The sequence below is a fragment of the Myotis brandtii genome, unplaced genomic scaffold (genome assembly GCF_000412655.1).
Source record: "Myotis brandtii unplaced genomic scaffold, ASM41265v1 scaffold1063, whole genome shotgun sequence".
Classification (NCBI taxonomy): domain Eukaryota; kingdom Metazoa; phylum Chordata; class Mammalia; order Chiroptera; family Vespertilionidae; genus Myotis; species Myotis brandtii.
The window spans coordinates 43,710-55,413 of NW_005353597.1; the positions used below are offsets into that span (position 1 = coordinate 43,710).

General features: G+C 44.2%; 1 long non-coding RNA gene across 1 annotated transcript in view; it reads right to left on the bottom strand.

Annotated features, from left to right (window-relative positions):
• Positions 1-3,734: 3,734 nt before the first annotated feature.
• LOC106726380 overlaps positions 3,735-11,704 on the bottom strand; it is a 23,182-nt gene continuing 15,212 nt past the window's right edge. Inside the window, exon 4 of the long non-coding RNA XR_001362447.1 lies at positions 3,735-3,745. This is a non-coding gene — a long non-coding RNA (uncharacterized LOC106726380). The remainder of the gene's footprint in view (positions 3,746-11,704) is intronic.

Genomic DNA, 11,704 nt, shown 5'->3' on the forward strand with positions numbered 1-11,704 from the left:
TGACCAATTGATTTGTCTTCACCTTTTCAGCTCAATGGTCCCCTGGCACCATACCGTGTTTGCTTTCTTTCCTATCTCTGTACTCATGAATATTATTACTAATAGTAGAATATTATTACTAATAGTGGATGACTGATTGTACAATAGAGAAGAGTCTTGGGGGATGGTAATCCTCTCTTGTTATGACCTTCTTCCTTTCTTTTCTGCCTACAACACTTTTTAGTGACTCCCCTTTCCATCCTGGAATGCAGGATTAATTGGCCCTGACTCACTTCCCCCTCCTCTACTTGTATTCTCTGGGATCACCCAAATGAACCATTTACATTTCTCATAGAACCCAACCTAGAAAAACATTAAGGCTATAATATTGAGTAAGTATACCTTGTCCTGGATCCACAAACAAATTTCCAAGTTCCTGAGGGCAGGCACCAGGTTTGATATGCTTGTATCAATTGTACTTCACCTAGAGCACCATACAGTAGTCCCACCAGTACCCTGTAATTTTATGAAAAGTTTCATAGCATCAATATTACTTTCTTTCATAGCACATTAGATTAAAACACCAGAAGTCACCAGTCATAGGAGCCTAGCCTGCCACGGCCATGGCAGTGACCTCTCCTATCTGCCCCTACCCTGCATCCAGGTGGATAGGGTGGAAATGACCCAGGGCCAGGAAGGCAGCCTTAGAGTGGAACTTGTAAGGGAACACAGGAGAGCTATAGGAGACTATTCACCTTTTATTGCTTTTCTCTGTATGGGCTGCTGGGAAACTCAAATCCAAATTTTGCCTCACTTCTAACCTGTATTCCATGTGGTCTTCTACATAAGCCTCATGTCCAGCTGTTACTTATTCCCCCTCCATACCTTCTATCCTGTCCATTCTTTTGTTTATTTTGATCCTGTACACAATAAGATAAAAGGGTCCCTACTCCTACCTGTTGATAAATATACTCAATCCCCATACAGGAGGAATGAGGGTCAGGTCCCAGAGCTGGTGAGTGGCAGTGATGGGATTTGGTTCTAGATCAGTGGTCCTCAACCTGTGGGTCTCGACCCCTTTGGCGGTCGAACGACCCTTTCACAGGGGTCGCCTAAGACCATCCTGCATATCAGATGTTTATATTATGATTCATAACAGTAGCAACATTACAGTTATGAAGTAGCAACAAAAATAATTTTATGGTTGGGTCACAACATGAGGAACTGTATTTAAAGGGCCAGAAAGTTGAGAACCACTGTTCTAGATCATTGGCCCTTCCTTCTTGTCCAAGGGCCTATTTTCTGCCTGCTTGGAAATTTCATCTCATATGGACAGGGAGTTTAGCCTGAGAACATGTGCAAAGAATGATTTTTTTTAGATGCAACTGACTAAGTCAATGTTAGAAAAATCTTAGAACAATAGGATGGCCTGTGATTTCACAATCAGCTCTATTTTGAGAATGTAATGACTTCCAGCTCTGGTCCCTGAATGCCTGGCATCTGCGAAACCACAAAACGATAGGACCTTGGCCTTGAGATCTGCAGCATGAGGCACCGAATTCTCAAAGGAGGGATGCTTGGGACAACTGCCCTTGCAAACGGGGACTAGTGTTTAGTGACAGTTGAAACAATGAGTGTTGGCTGTAATTCATAATCAGGATCAAAACCAACCCTCGGCCTAACCAGGATGAATTCTCCTCTCTGTCTTTTCATTTTTATTTCCTCGAAGCCAATTGTACTAACACCAGCTGTGCCATTTAATGAGTCTGTTCTAAAATTCTTTTTTCTATCCTAGAAAAGTACTTCCTTATTTTCATCTTTTGTAACCGCCTCTCCAAGGGTTCTGACATTTCATCTGGTTTTGAATATTCCCTAGTATTCATCATTTTTAAAATATGTTCTTCTTCATTGGTTTGACCAAATGCCATCATCAAATGGTTTATTGGTTTTCATATTGATAGATTAAACTTGAAAGGAATGCTTACTTCATTGGTCTTGACTGTCTTCAACTGTGAGATTGGAAGGAGGCAGGAGTTGGGTTGCAAGCAGAGGGAGGAGTTTGGGTTTATTCAGGGGAGAGAGTCTGCCTTCAGTTTGGGCAAGGGAAAGAAGGGATCTAATCAACCTGCAACTCGGCAAGTCAAGTTGACTGCAGTGGGTAAACATGACTGGTGCAAACCAGAGTGGAAGCCAGCAACTCAGGCGGGAAGTCAGTGCATAGAAGAAAGGATGGTGGCTGGGAGGGGGTGGCAGCCAAGAGATAGAGAGAAGCATGCAGTTTGGGGCATGCCTTCATGGCACACCTGGCAGATCCTACTAGCACTGAGACACTTCCTAATGGAAGTCATAGAATATTCAGACTTGTTGGGAGTCTGGACTGCAACCTGCATGATCTCATTTCACAGTGCCGGGCACAAGTGAGGGTGCAGGAGAGAAAAGGAGGAAACAGAGAGGGAGGGAATGGGGGAATGAGGAGGGAGAGAGGAAGAGAAAAAGAGATGGAGGGAGGAGTTGAGGGAGAGAGGGAAAGATGAAAGGAAGAGGAAGAACAATCGGAGAATGGAGAAGAGAGGAGAGACCATTCCAGAATCCTGGCTTCAGAAGGACTTTGCAGACTGCCAACCCTCTCATGGAAGGCTGAGGGATTTTGTGGTTTGCTCAAGCTCATGCAGCTGCTCAGAAGAACACTTGCAAACCAGTATTTTCTTATTTGAACTTCACTACAGTCCAATAATTCACGTTCCCAGTGGTCTATTTTGTCCCAGTACTAGAATCATTTGTGTTTCCCTGGACATACACTAGCTGACGAAGGAGGGGAGGCTGCAAGGGTGACAGGTGGCAGAGGGAAGAGGGCTTGAGGTGAAAGCAGACCTGATGAGTGGACAATGCCAAGAAAAATATAAAGCCAGTAGTAAGAATATGTTCCTTATCCTCCTCAATCTATAAGAAAAAGGAACTCTGTAAATGGAGGACCCACTTCCTGCAAACCATCAGAGATTCACACACACTAATATCTTCTTCCCATTGACTATAAAGGAAAAGAAAAGAAAAGAAAAGAAAAGAGAGGTCCTGTAACTTTCTCCCTGCGACATGGCTAGTGAGTAAATTTGAAACCCAAGTCTTTAAGAAAGGTGAGAGGTGGGGCGGGGGGGGGGGGATTGAAAGGAAGGACCTGACTCAGAGACTAGAGAAAAATTGCCCACAGAATCAGAAGGGACAGCTCACGGCTGAATGACCTGCCTGTATGGTAGGGCAATTGCCTGCCCTTCTTTAATGTCGAGTGAGGCAGGTGGGCATTTCCAAGCCAGTTCAAATGGGAGTACTTGAGTGAGAGGATTCCAATGGCCTGGGACATGCAAAGGCACCATGTTTTGAATCCTATTGCATCTCTGATGACCTCCAGGAGAGAGTAAATATAAAATAAATAAAACTAGGACATTCTTGTGATGAAAAGAGTGGGATCAGTGTGATGCATACCACAGACCTCCCTTCTGTGATATCATAAACAGCGCCCCCCATTTCCGGCCCAAGAAGCAGGATTTTTGCAAATGTTCAAATCTGTTAGGAGGGAAGGATGAAGTTGCCTCTAACTCCTCAGAACCCCTGTAGTGGAAAGTGCTGTGCGTCCTGCTCTAATTTGATATGTGGAGGGATTTTAACTGGACAAGTCACTCTCGCCTCTAATCTCAATCAAGTCAAGAATGATCCCCATCCCACCCTCAGACAGAAACCATTATGTGGGATCCTCCTGTCCAGTGTGGCAAATCTACCTCAGAATTTCCCAACATTTCTGCCCATGTGCTGTGGTGAAGGGGGTCTCTCTAGGGCTGACCTGCCTCTGCCAATCCCTCTCCTGTGTGACCTGCACGGTGCCTGCCCCTCCCACCCCCACTTGTCCTCCTCACACACAGACGGGCACACGGATTGCCCCTGTCTCATAGCGGTGGTGTGAAGTTCAGGCGATTTGAATATGTGAACCTCTCAGAACAGTGTCTGCCTTTGTGTATCAGAATGGGGCTTGTACAAATGGAATCAGAAGCCAGGGCTGCTTAAGTCACATTTACTTTCTTCTTAGAATAAGTTTGTTTTCTTTCCGTTCTATGTGTGTTTGGTGTCTGCTAGCTTTATTTCATGGAGGCCCACTAGAAAGCAGTTAGACCCTAGAGCAGCGGTTCTCGACCTGTGGGTCGCGACCCCTTTGGCGGTCGAACGACCCTTTCACAGGGGTCGCCTAAGACCATCCTGCATATCAGATATTTACATTACGATTCGTAACAGTAGCAACATTACAGTTATGAAGTAGCAACGAAAATAATTTTATGGTTGGGTCACAACATGAGGAACTGTATTGAAAGGGCCAGAAGGTTGAGAACCACTACTCTAAAACAAAAAACTACTTTCAAAGGGGCAGATAATAGTTCTGGAAAAAATACATTTAAATATATTTTAAATATAAATATATAATTTCAATAATATGTTCTAGATATAATTGATATATAATTCCCTATGAAAATTTGACAAACTTTAAAGGGAATAACATTAAAATTTCTCTCTGATACAGCAGAGCCACTCCAGCAGGTCACCAATAAGTAGAAAAGCCAGCTAGAGGTCAAGAAAGATAGTTGAGGGAGAAAAAACAAGTCTAGCGAAAATGCTACAGTTCCAAGGCTACAGCTCCCTAGCCAGGGTCCACGTGGGCACAGGAGGCCGGGTGACATCTGGCTGGACTGTTTTGTGTGACTTGGGACAAAACAGTGAGACAGTCAGACAGAACTCTGACTTGAGGAGTTGACTAATTGTATTTTCTGCCTGGATGGAGCTGTGGGCCCCCATTCACACTGGAATTTTGTAAACAAGGGGCCTCATCTTTTGTGGGTGACAAGCAGGTGTCACTCACACGGGGCCTGACACATCAGGCAGCCAACATAACTGGGGCAGATGCAGAATTTTAATGAGCGGCATGACAGGCTGAGATGGGGTTGCGCAACTCAGATGAAGGGTTCAGAACCAGGTGGTGTTAAGAAAGGACCTGTTGAAGTCACCCAGAAGGGACTGGGCCAAGGCAGATTCCAGCCTCAAGAACGGCTGCAGCTTGGCAAGCAACTCCAGTGCGTGAGCAGAATGGGGAGGCTATGAGATCAGGGGCTGGCATGGCACCACAGATAGCGCCTCTTCAGCTGCTTGAAGCACTGTGTTAAGAAGGATTCCGAGGCTGTAAGTGGGCCAGATTGGAAAGACTGTTATGATTGATTAATGATGCCCACGGTGAACATCTGGGGGGTGTAGTGAATATTTGCCACGGGTTTGCCTTTCCTAATGCACGTCTGGTCTTGCTCTATCAGAAGGCCTTTGCATCTCAGCCAGTTTGCACGTGGGAGAGTGGAGTCTGTGAACTAGACAGGCGCATCCTTCTGTGTTCAGGTGATTCTTTCCATCAGCCTCTTCCCTCAGTGATGCCTCCCTGGAGTCAGGAAAGATTCCTGAGAGCTGGGCTTTCAGCTTGAGTCTTGATCCCCCATTCACCTAGTGAACGACCTGCTGCCTGTGCCTAAGTAACCATAACACCTTCTCTAGCTCCAGAGCTCAGCTGCAGAGACCTGGACTATAAGTCTGGAAAGCCCTGTGCCTTCGATTTACCCTAGGCTAGAGAGCACAGTCGCACATGGATCACCATGTAGAAATGTCACCGCTCCAAGACCCACTTGGACAAATGTCCCTCCCTCTGTGTAAGGTTTTCTAGGACCCTGCATGGGTGCCACAGCAATGAACATGCAGGCTGGGGATGTGTGTTGCATGTGAAAGCGTGTGGCTATGGCGCACATTGCATGAAGATTTCCATGTGGCTGAAATGTAATGCAAGCATGATGGGAACAGTCTGTGGCTGGGGAATATTATCTCCTTGGCTGAGAGGCTCCTGAGGTTTCTCAGCCTCTAAAAGCATTTACAAGCAGAAAGCAGAACGCTTCCTCCCCTTATCCTGCCTGTCATCCATGTCCGTCCAGATGGGGAGGCTTCCAGCTGGGGCCAGGGCCCTCGCTTCCCTTTTCTGCCATCACCTTGACGCTTAGCCCATGACATTCAAACACATTTAACTTTCTTGGCCACCACAGGCAAACAAAGTGATAAGAAAACTGAATTTCTCCTTGAGGAACTGTCTACTTGACACCTCTATCTACAGCATTATAGTCCAGAGACCCTAACCCAGCCGTAACCACCAGCGACCAGTGACACTGCACAGGCAGTGTTTGCCTTCAGTCTGTCTCTGCCCTTCCACCCTGTCTTCATCATTCATTGTGTGGCTCATCCAAAGTGCCTGGTGGCTTTGGGTTGCTGGTTGGGAGAGCAGCTCCTACATTTTCACTCTTAGGAGCTAATGGCAGAAAGCATAACATCTCCCAGGACTTTGGATCTCAAAAAGGAACTTGAAGAGGAAATACATTACTAATGGTTGAGTGTTCCAGTTCAATGGCACTTGAGTGTGGGAAGGTTTCTTTGTCTTCTCCAATTACACATGTGGAGACTTCAGTCATCCCCTGTGGGTGTGGATAGTCACACCCCAATGTGCTCTGAGCACCGTCCCCATGTCAGGACCTAATTATTATTATTTCACTCAAGAACCTTAATCTCTGTGAGGTAGTTGTTACCATACTTATTTGACAGGTGAAATAAGTGCACTTTTATGGAAGTAAATGACTTAACCCAAGTCACACAGTATTGGGCAGCAGAGTGAGGTTTCACGCCCAGATTGCTAATGCAGACACCAGCGATGATTCTGTCACAGTGCAGTGGTGTCAATGGAAATTCAGCTTGGGCCCCTTCTCTTCAAGTCTGCTCTCTATCTCCCACCCAGATCTCTGCCTCACTCCAGGCAGCTTGACTCATTTCTGATCCCTTGTTCCTGGAACATACCAAACCCTTGGGAAGTGTTTGCTGAATAAAAGGGTATTAGAGTTCAGTTAGCACATGTGTATTGGTTTTCTGTGCCTGCTGTAACAAATTGCCACAAATCTTGTGGCTTAAAACAGCAGAAATGCACTCAATCATAGTTCTGGAGGCCAGCAATTCAAAATCAGTTTTACTGGGCCCAAATCAAGGTTTTGGCAGCACTGTGTTTCCTCCAGAGGCTCTCAGGGAGAACCTGTTCCTTGCTTCTTCCAGCTTCTGGTCACTACTGGTGTTCCTTGGCTTCTGGCCACATCACTCCAATGTCTGCTTCTGTAGACATCTGGTCTCTGTGTGTGTGTTTCAAATCTCCCACGGCTTCCCTCCTATAAGAATACTTGTGATAACATTGGGGACCCCTCCAGATAATCCTGGATCATCTCCTTATGGCAAGATCCCTAATTACATCTGCAAAGACTGCTATGTAAGGTGCCACTCACCAGTGAACATCTTGGAGAGTCTTTCTTTAGCATGCCATGCACATTGCTCCAGCCTCTAGAAGCCTCTGGAACAGGGGTGGGCAAACTTTTTGACTCGAGGGCCACAATGGGTTCTTAAACTGGACCGGAGGGCCGGAACAAAAGCATGGATGGAGTGTTTGTGTGAACTAATATAAATTCAAAGTAAACATCATTACATAAAAGGGTACGGGCTTTTTTTTTTTTAGTTTTATTCATTCCAAACGGGCCGGATCCAGCCCGCGGGCCGTAGTTTGCCCACGGCTGACCTAGGGCCAGGGGGAAGGGAACAATGGGGACATTATTGTTTAATAGGTATGGAATTTGAGTTTGAGATGATGAAACATTCTGGAGAATGGACAGTGTTCATGGTTGCACAGCAGTGTGAATGTATTTGATGCTGCTGAACTATACGCTTAAAAATGGTTAATAGGGAAAATTTTATGCTAGGTATATTTTACCAGGATTTAAAAAAGTAAAGTAAACCAGTGAGATGCACCTATGAAAAAACAGTGGTACAATCTGGATGTACAAGGCAGGATGATGTCTTTTTGCTGTTATTTTCTTTTCATTTTTACCTATTTATTTACTAGCTACTTATTTAAAATTTACTAGATAAATTGTATCTAATATAGTCATTCTTAAGTCTTAGAGTTATTTCTTAGAGTTACTGTAGATATTTATATGTTATAGATTACTACCATAGGCCAATTTGGAACAGAAGATTCTAAGTACACTTCCCTGTAGATTCTGTCTTAAGGAGGGGCATTCTTTATTAATTAATGTTTTTGGCCTTTTGTCTTACTTTAACCTTTGACATCTCCAATTCGTGCAGCAAATATTTATTGTGTGCCTACTATAATGTTGGGGGCATTGGGACTGTAGCAGTGAACAAAACACAAATAATCCTGTCTTAATGGAGCTTACATTCTAATGTTCTTCATTTCCTTATTGTAAAGAAGTTTTTGTTTCATGAAAATCATTTGAGAATTTTTCAGCAACTTTGATTAAACCATAGGCATGTAGTACCACACTCCCTAAATCAGGAGCTGATGTCCATACTCATTAGTCCTAATGTGTCTTTCTTCTTACAATTTCCATAGGTTAATATCATTCTCTACAGAACAGATTATTATCATTATTATTATTAAATGCCCAACAGACATTTTAAGTTAAAGTTCAGACTTACAATATAGAGCTTATTCGACTGATAGATTATACGTATTTATTTTTTTAAATGGTTAAGTTACCATGCTGTTTTAACTTCTTAGAGACTGTCCATGTTACACCGATATTTGATGCTGTTATTTCTGACTTTAATGAATCTTTTCTTTGCCATTTATGTAATAGAATATGATTTTGGAAAGTTATTTAAATTGTATATAAAATAGAGTGGTACTACTTCCTGTAAAACAACGAGTGCTTTTCCTTATACTAGCGTTAGTTCCCCTTTTCTTTTCTTTTCTTTTCTTTTCTTTTCTATCACATTCTAGTTGTTTCTTTATAAAAGAGGACCTTATGTTCTTTTGAATCCACAATAATATCCAACAGCTTGTTATAGTATTAGTACCATCTATTCCAGTGATGGCGAACCTATGACACGCGTGTCAGAGGTGACACGCAAACTCAATTTTTTGGTTGATTTTTCTTTGTTAAATGGCATTTAAATATATAAAATAAATATCAAAAATATAAGTCTTTGTTTTACTATGGTTGCAAATATCAAAAAATTTCTATATGTGACACGGCACCAGAGTTAAGTTAGGGTTTTTCAAAATGCTGACACGCCGAGCTCAAAAGGTTCACCATCACTTTCCTAGGGAGCCAAGCCAAGGGGTTCTCTCTGCCCTTAGGAAACTTGGCTCCCCTGAGCCTTGCAGACTTCAGCTTCTTTTTGGTCATGAATTGTTTCTGTTCTTTTTCTATCTAAATCGATATCAGAGATGACGGGTTCTTTGCTGCTGAAACTGCTTTCCATCCCTTATTCTTCTTCTCCTTTTCCCATCAGAGTTGAGCCTAGTGCCCAATGGAACCTGGAACTGTGGGCTTGCCTCTGTTTTGGTTTCTGTGTGTCAGATTTCATAATATTGTTATCATGCAGGGGAAATAAAAACAAATGGCTGAGATGGCTGAGCATAGCTTAAGCAAGCCATCCATCACCGAGTGTCAGGTCACACTGTGAAGCAGACGGGGGTGCCCTGCACTTGTTTTCTGAAGCCTGTGATGGGCTAACGTCTCTATGTGTCGGTGACTCACTGTCTCTTCTTTGCTTCACTCCTTGCATTTTGCTGCTGGGGCGTTTGAGGGCAGGGGACAGCTGTATGTAGCTATGCTGGGCCATGGCCCACTTCCCTCTAAAAATGGTCCTCAAGATGTGGACTGGGAGGGGCCCTGCTGGGGCATGGTGAGAGTGATGTCTACAGTTATACACTGTGGGGTATGTTTCCTGGGGCAGGAGAGCAATGCACGTGACACCAAGGGAACAAGTGGAGAGCCCAGTGCTGCACAGACCTGGACGCAGGGGATTAGCTGTGCTTCACTCACTTACCCTCTGTGGCTGTTAAGCCAGAGGAATGGTTGGTTGGGCTGGGCCCCTGCAGTGGCAGGTCTGTTAAACATCAGCCAGGTTTCATTGTAGGTTTCTTTTGAAGTTGGGATTCAAAGTTCCCTGCAGGAAAAAAAAAAAGTGGGGAAAATAAGTGTACGGGGTAGAAGAGGGCAGAGAGCAAAGAAATGGAGGCGAAACCTTAAAACATAACAGCTCTTCCAACGTCAAACAGTGCAAACTCTAAAAAGACAAGCCTTACCTTCTCACACTCACTTCACCTGGCAGAGACCAGGGGTAAGCAGTAAGGGAACACCTTACAGGTAAGCTCAGGAAGTGTGCCTGCAAACAGAAGCATCTCCTGTTTGTTTCCCAACAGGCCAATTTCTCCCGGTCCCAATAGGTACAAAGATTTCCTTGTACAGTGAAGGAAATCTACAATTTCTCTGTTCACCTGGCTCAGAGAACGTTCCTAACTAGGTGAGTGGGGAGAGGTTGCTTTTCTCCTTTTCATGGTTATTTCATGGCCAAATAGACAGACTTATGAGCGAGCTGTAAGTGGTGTGTCTGGGTTAAAATTATTTTCTCTTAGAAACTTTTGAGGAGAGACACTAGTCTCCAACTACATTCGAGTTCAAGACACTTGGGCACTTTCCTAGTAGTTGGGGTGCTGGCCTTTATACTCTGGCCAGATGACTGTCTCAGATGATTTCACTGAGGGATCTAGTCCTAGAATTTTAGCCCAGGAATCTAAACAATAGCTGCCACTAAGAAACGTTTTCTTTTTCTCTAGGAACCCTGTTTATATATTACTTTAATGACTGAACAGAAGTTAAATCTTGTTGCTGGGTCTTCTCTAACCGAGAGAAGTAGGTTGGGGAGTGGTTGGAGCATACAGTGAGTCTGGATATCAGGGTTTTTTCTTTTCTCTTCTTTTCTTCCTTCCTTTCTTCCTTCCTTCTTTTCTTTCTTTCCTTTTTTTCCTTTAAGATTTATTTCAATTGTGTGTACCTTTGGAGGAAGCTGCTGATCCATTAATTTCCTGAACCCCAATGTATCTCTGACTTCTAACCCGGGGGCTGTGCCCACCACTGTGGACCTGATTTCCCTGGCCTAAAACTTGGCTGATTCCTGCTTCTCCTTTAAGTCTCAGGCTGTCACTTCCTCCATCCTGATAACATTCCTTTTGTCCTCCAGTAGAAATTGGCTATCTCACTTGCATCACTGCTCACCCTCTGCTGTCACCACTCTGCTCAGGCCCCTGGTCTCTCACCTGTCTCATTACAATGGCCTCCTCACTGGTTTACTCTCATCTATTCCTGCACTTCTCCCCCAAACTGTTTTGAGCAAAGCAGCCAGAGTAATCATTTTAGAGTATAACTCAGATCCAATCATTCCTCTGCCCAGGATGCTCCAGCAGCTTCCCAGCGCACCCAGAGACAAAGCCTTACTGTGACCTACAGAGCACTACCTGATCTGGCACCAGTTATTTCTGTGGCCTCCCCTCCTACCACGCTTCTTGTTTGCTCCATTCCAGCCACACCGGCCTTCTCGCTGCCCCTTGACTTGATAGACACACTCCTACCACATTAGCTTTTCAGTGGCTTTTTACTCTCTGGCACATCCTTCCTCCAAATTTCTACATGGCTAATCTTCCCACTTCCTTCCCCAGTTTTTTTCAAAGTCACCTTTGATGAATCCTTTCCTGGTGACATCATTTAAAATTTCACACACTCCTCTGACTCTTCATGGTTGCTTTCCTGTTTTATTTCTCTTTTTA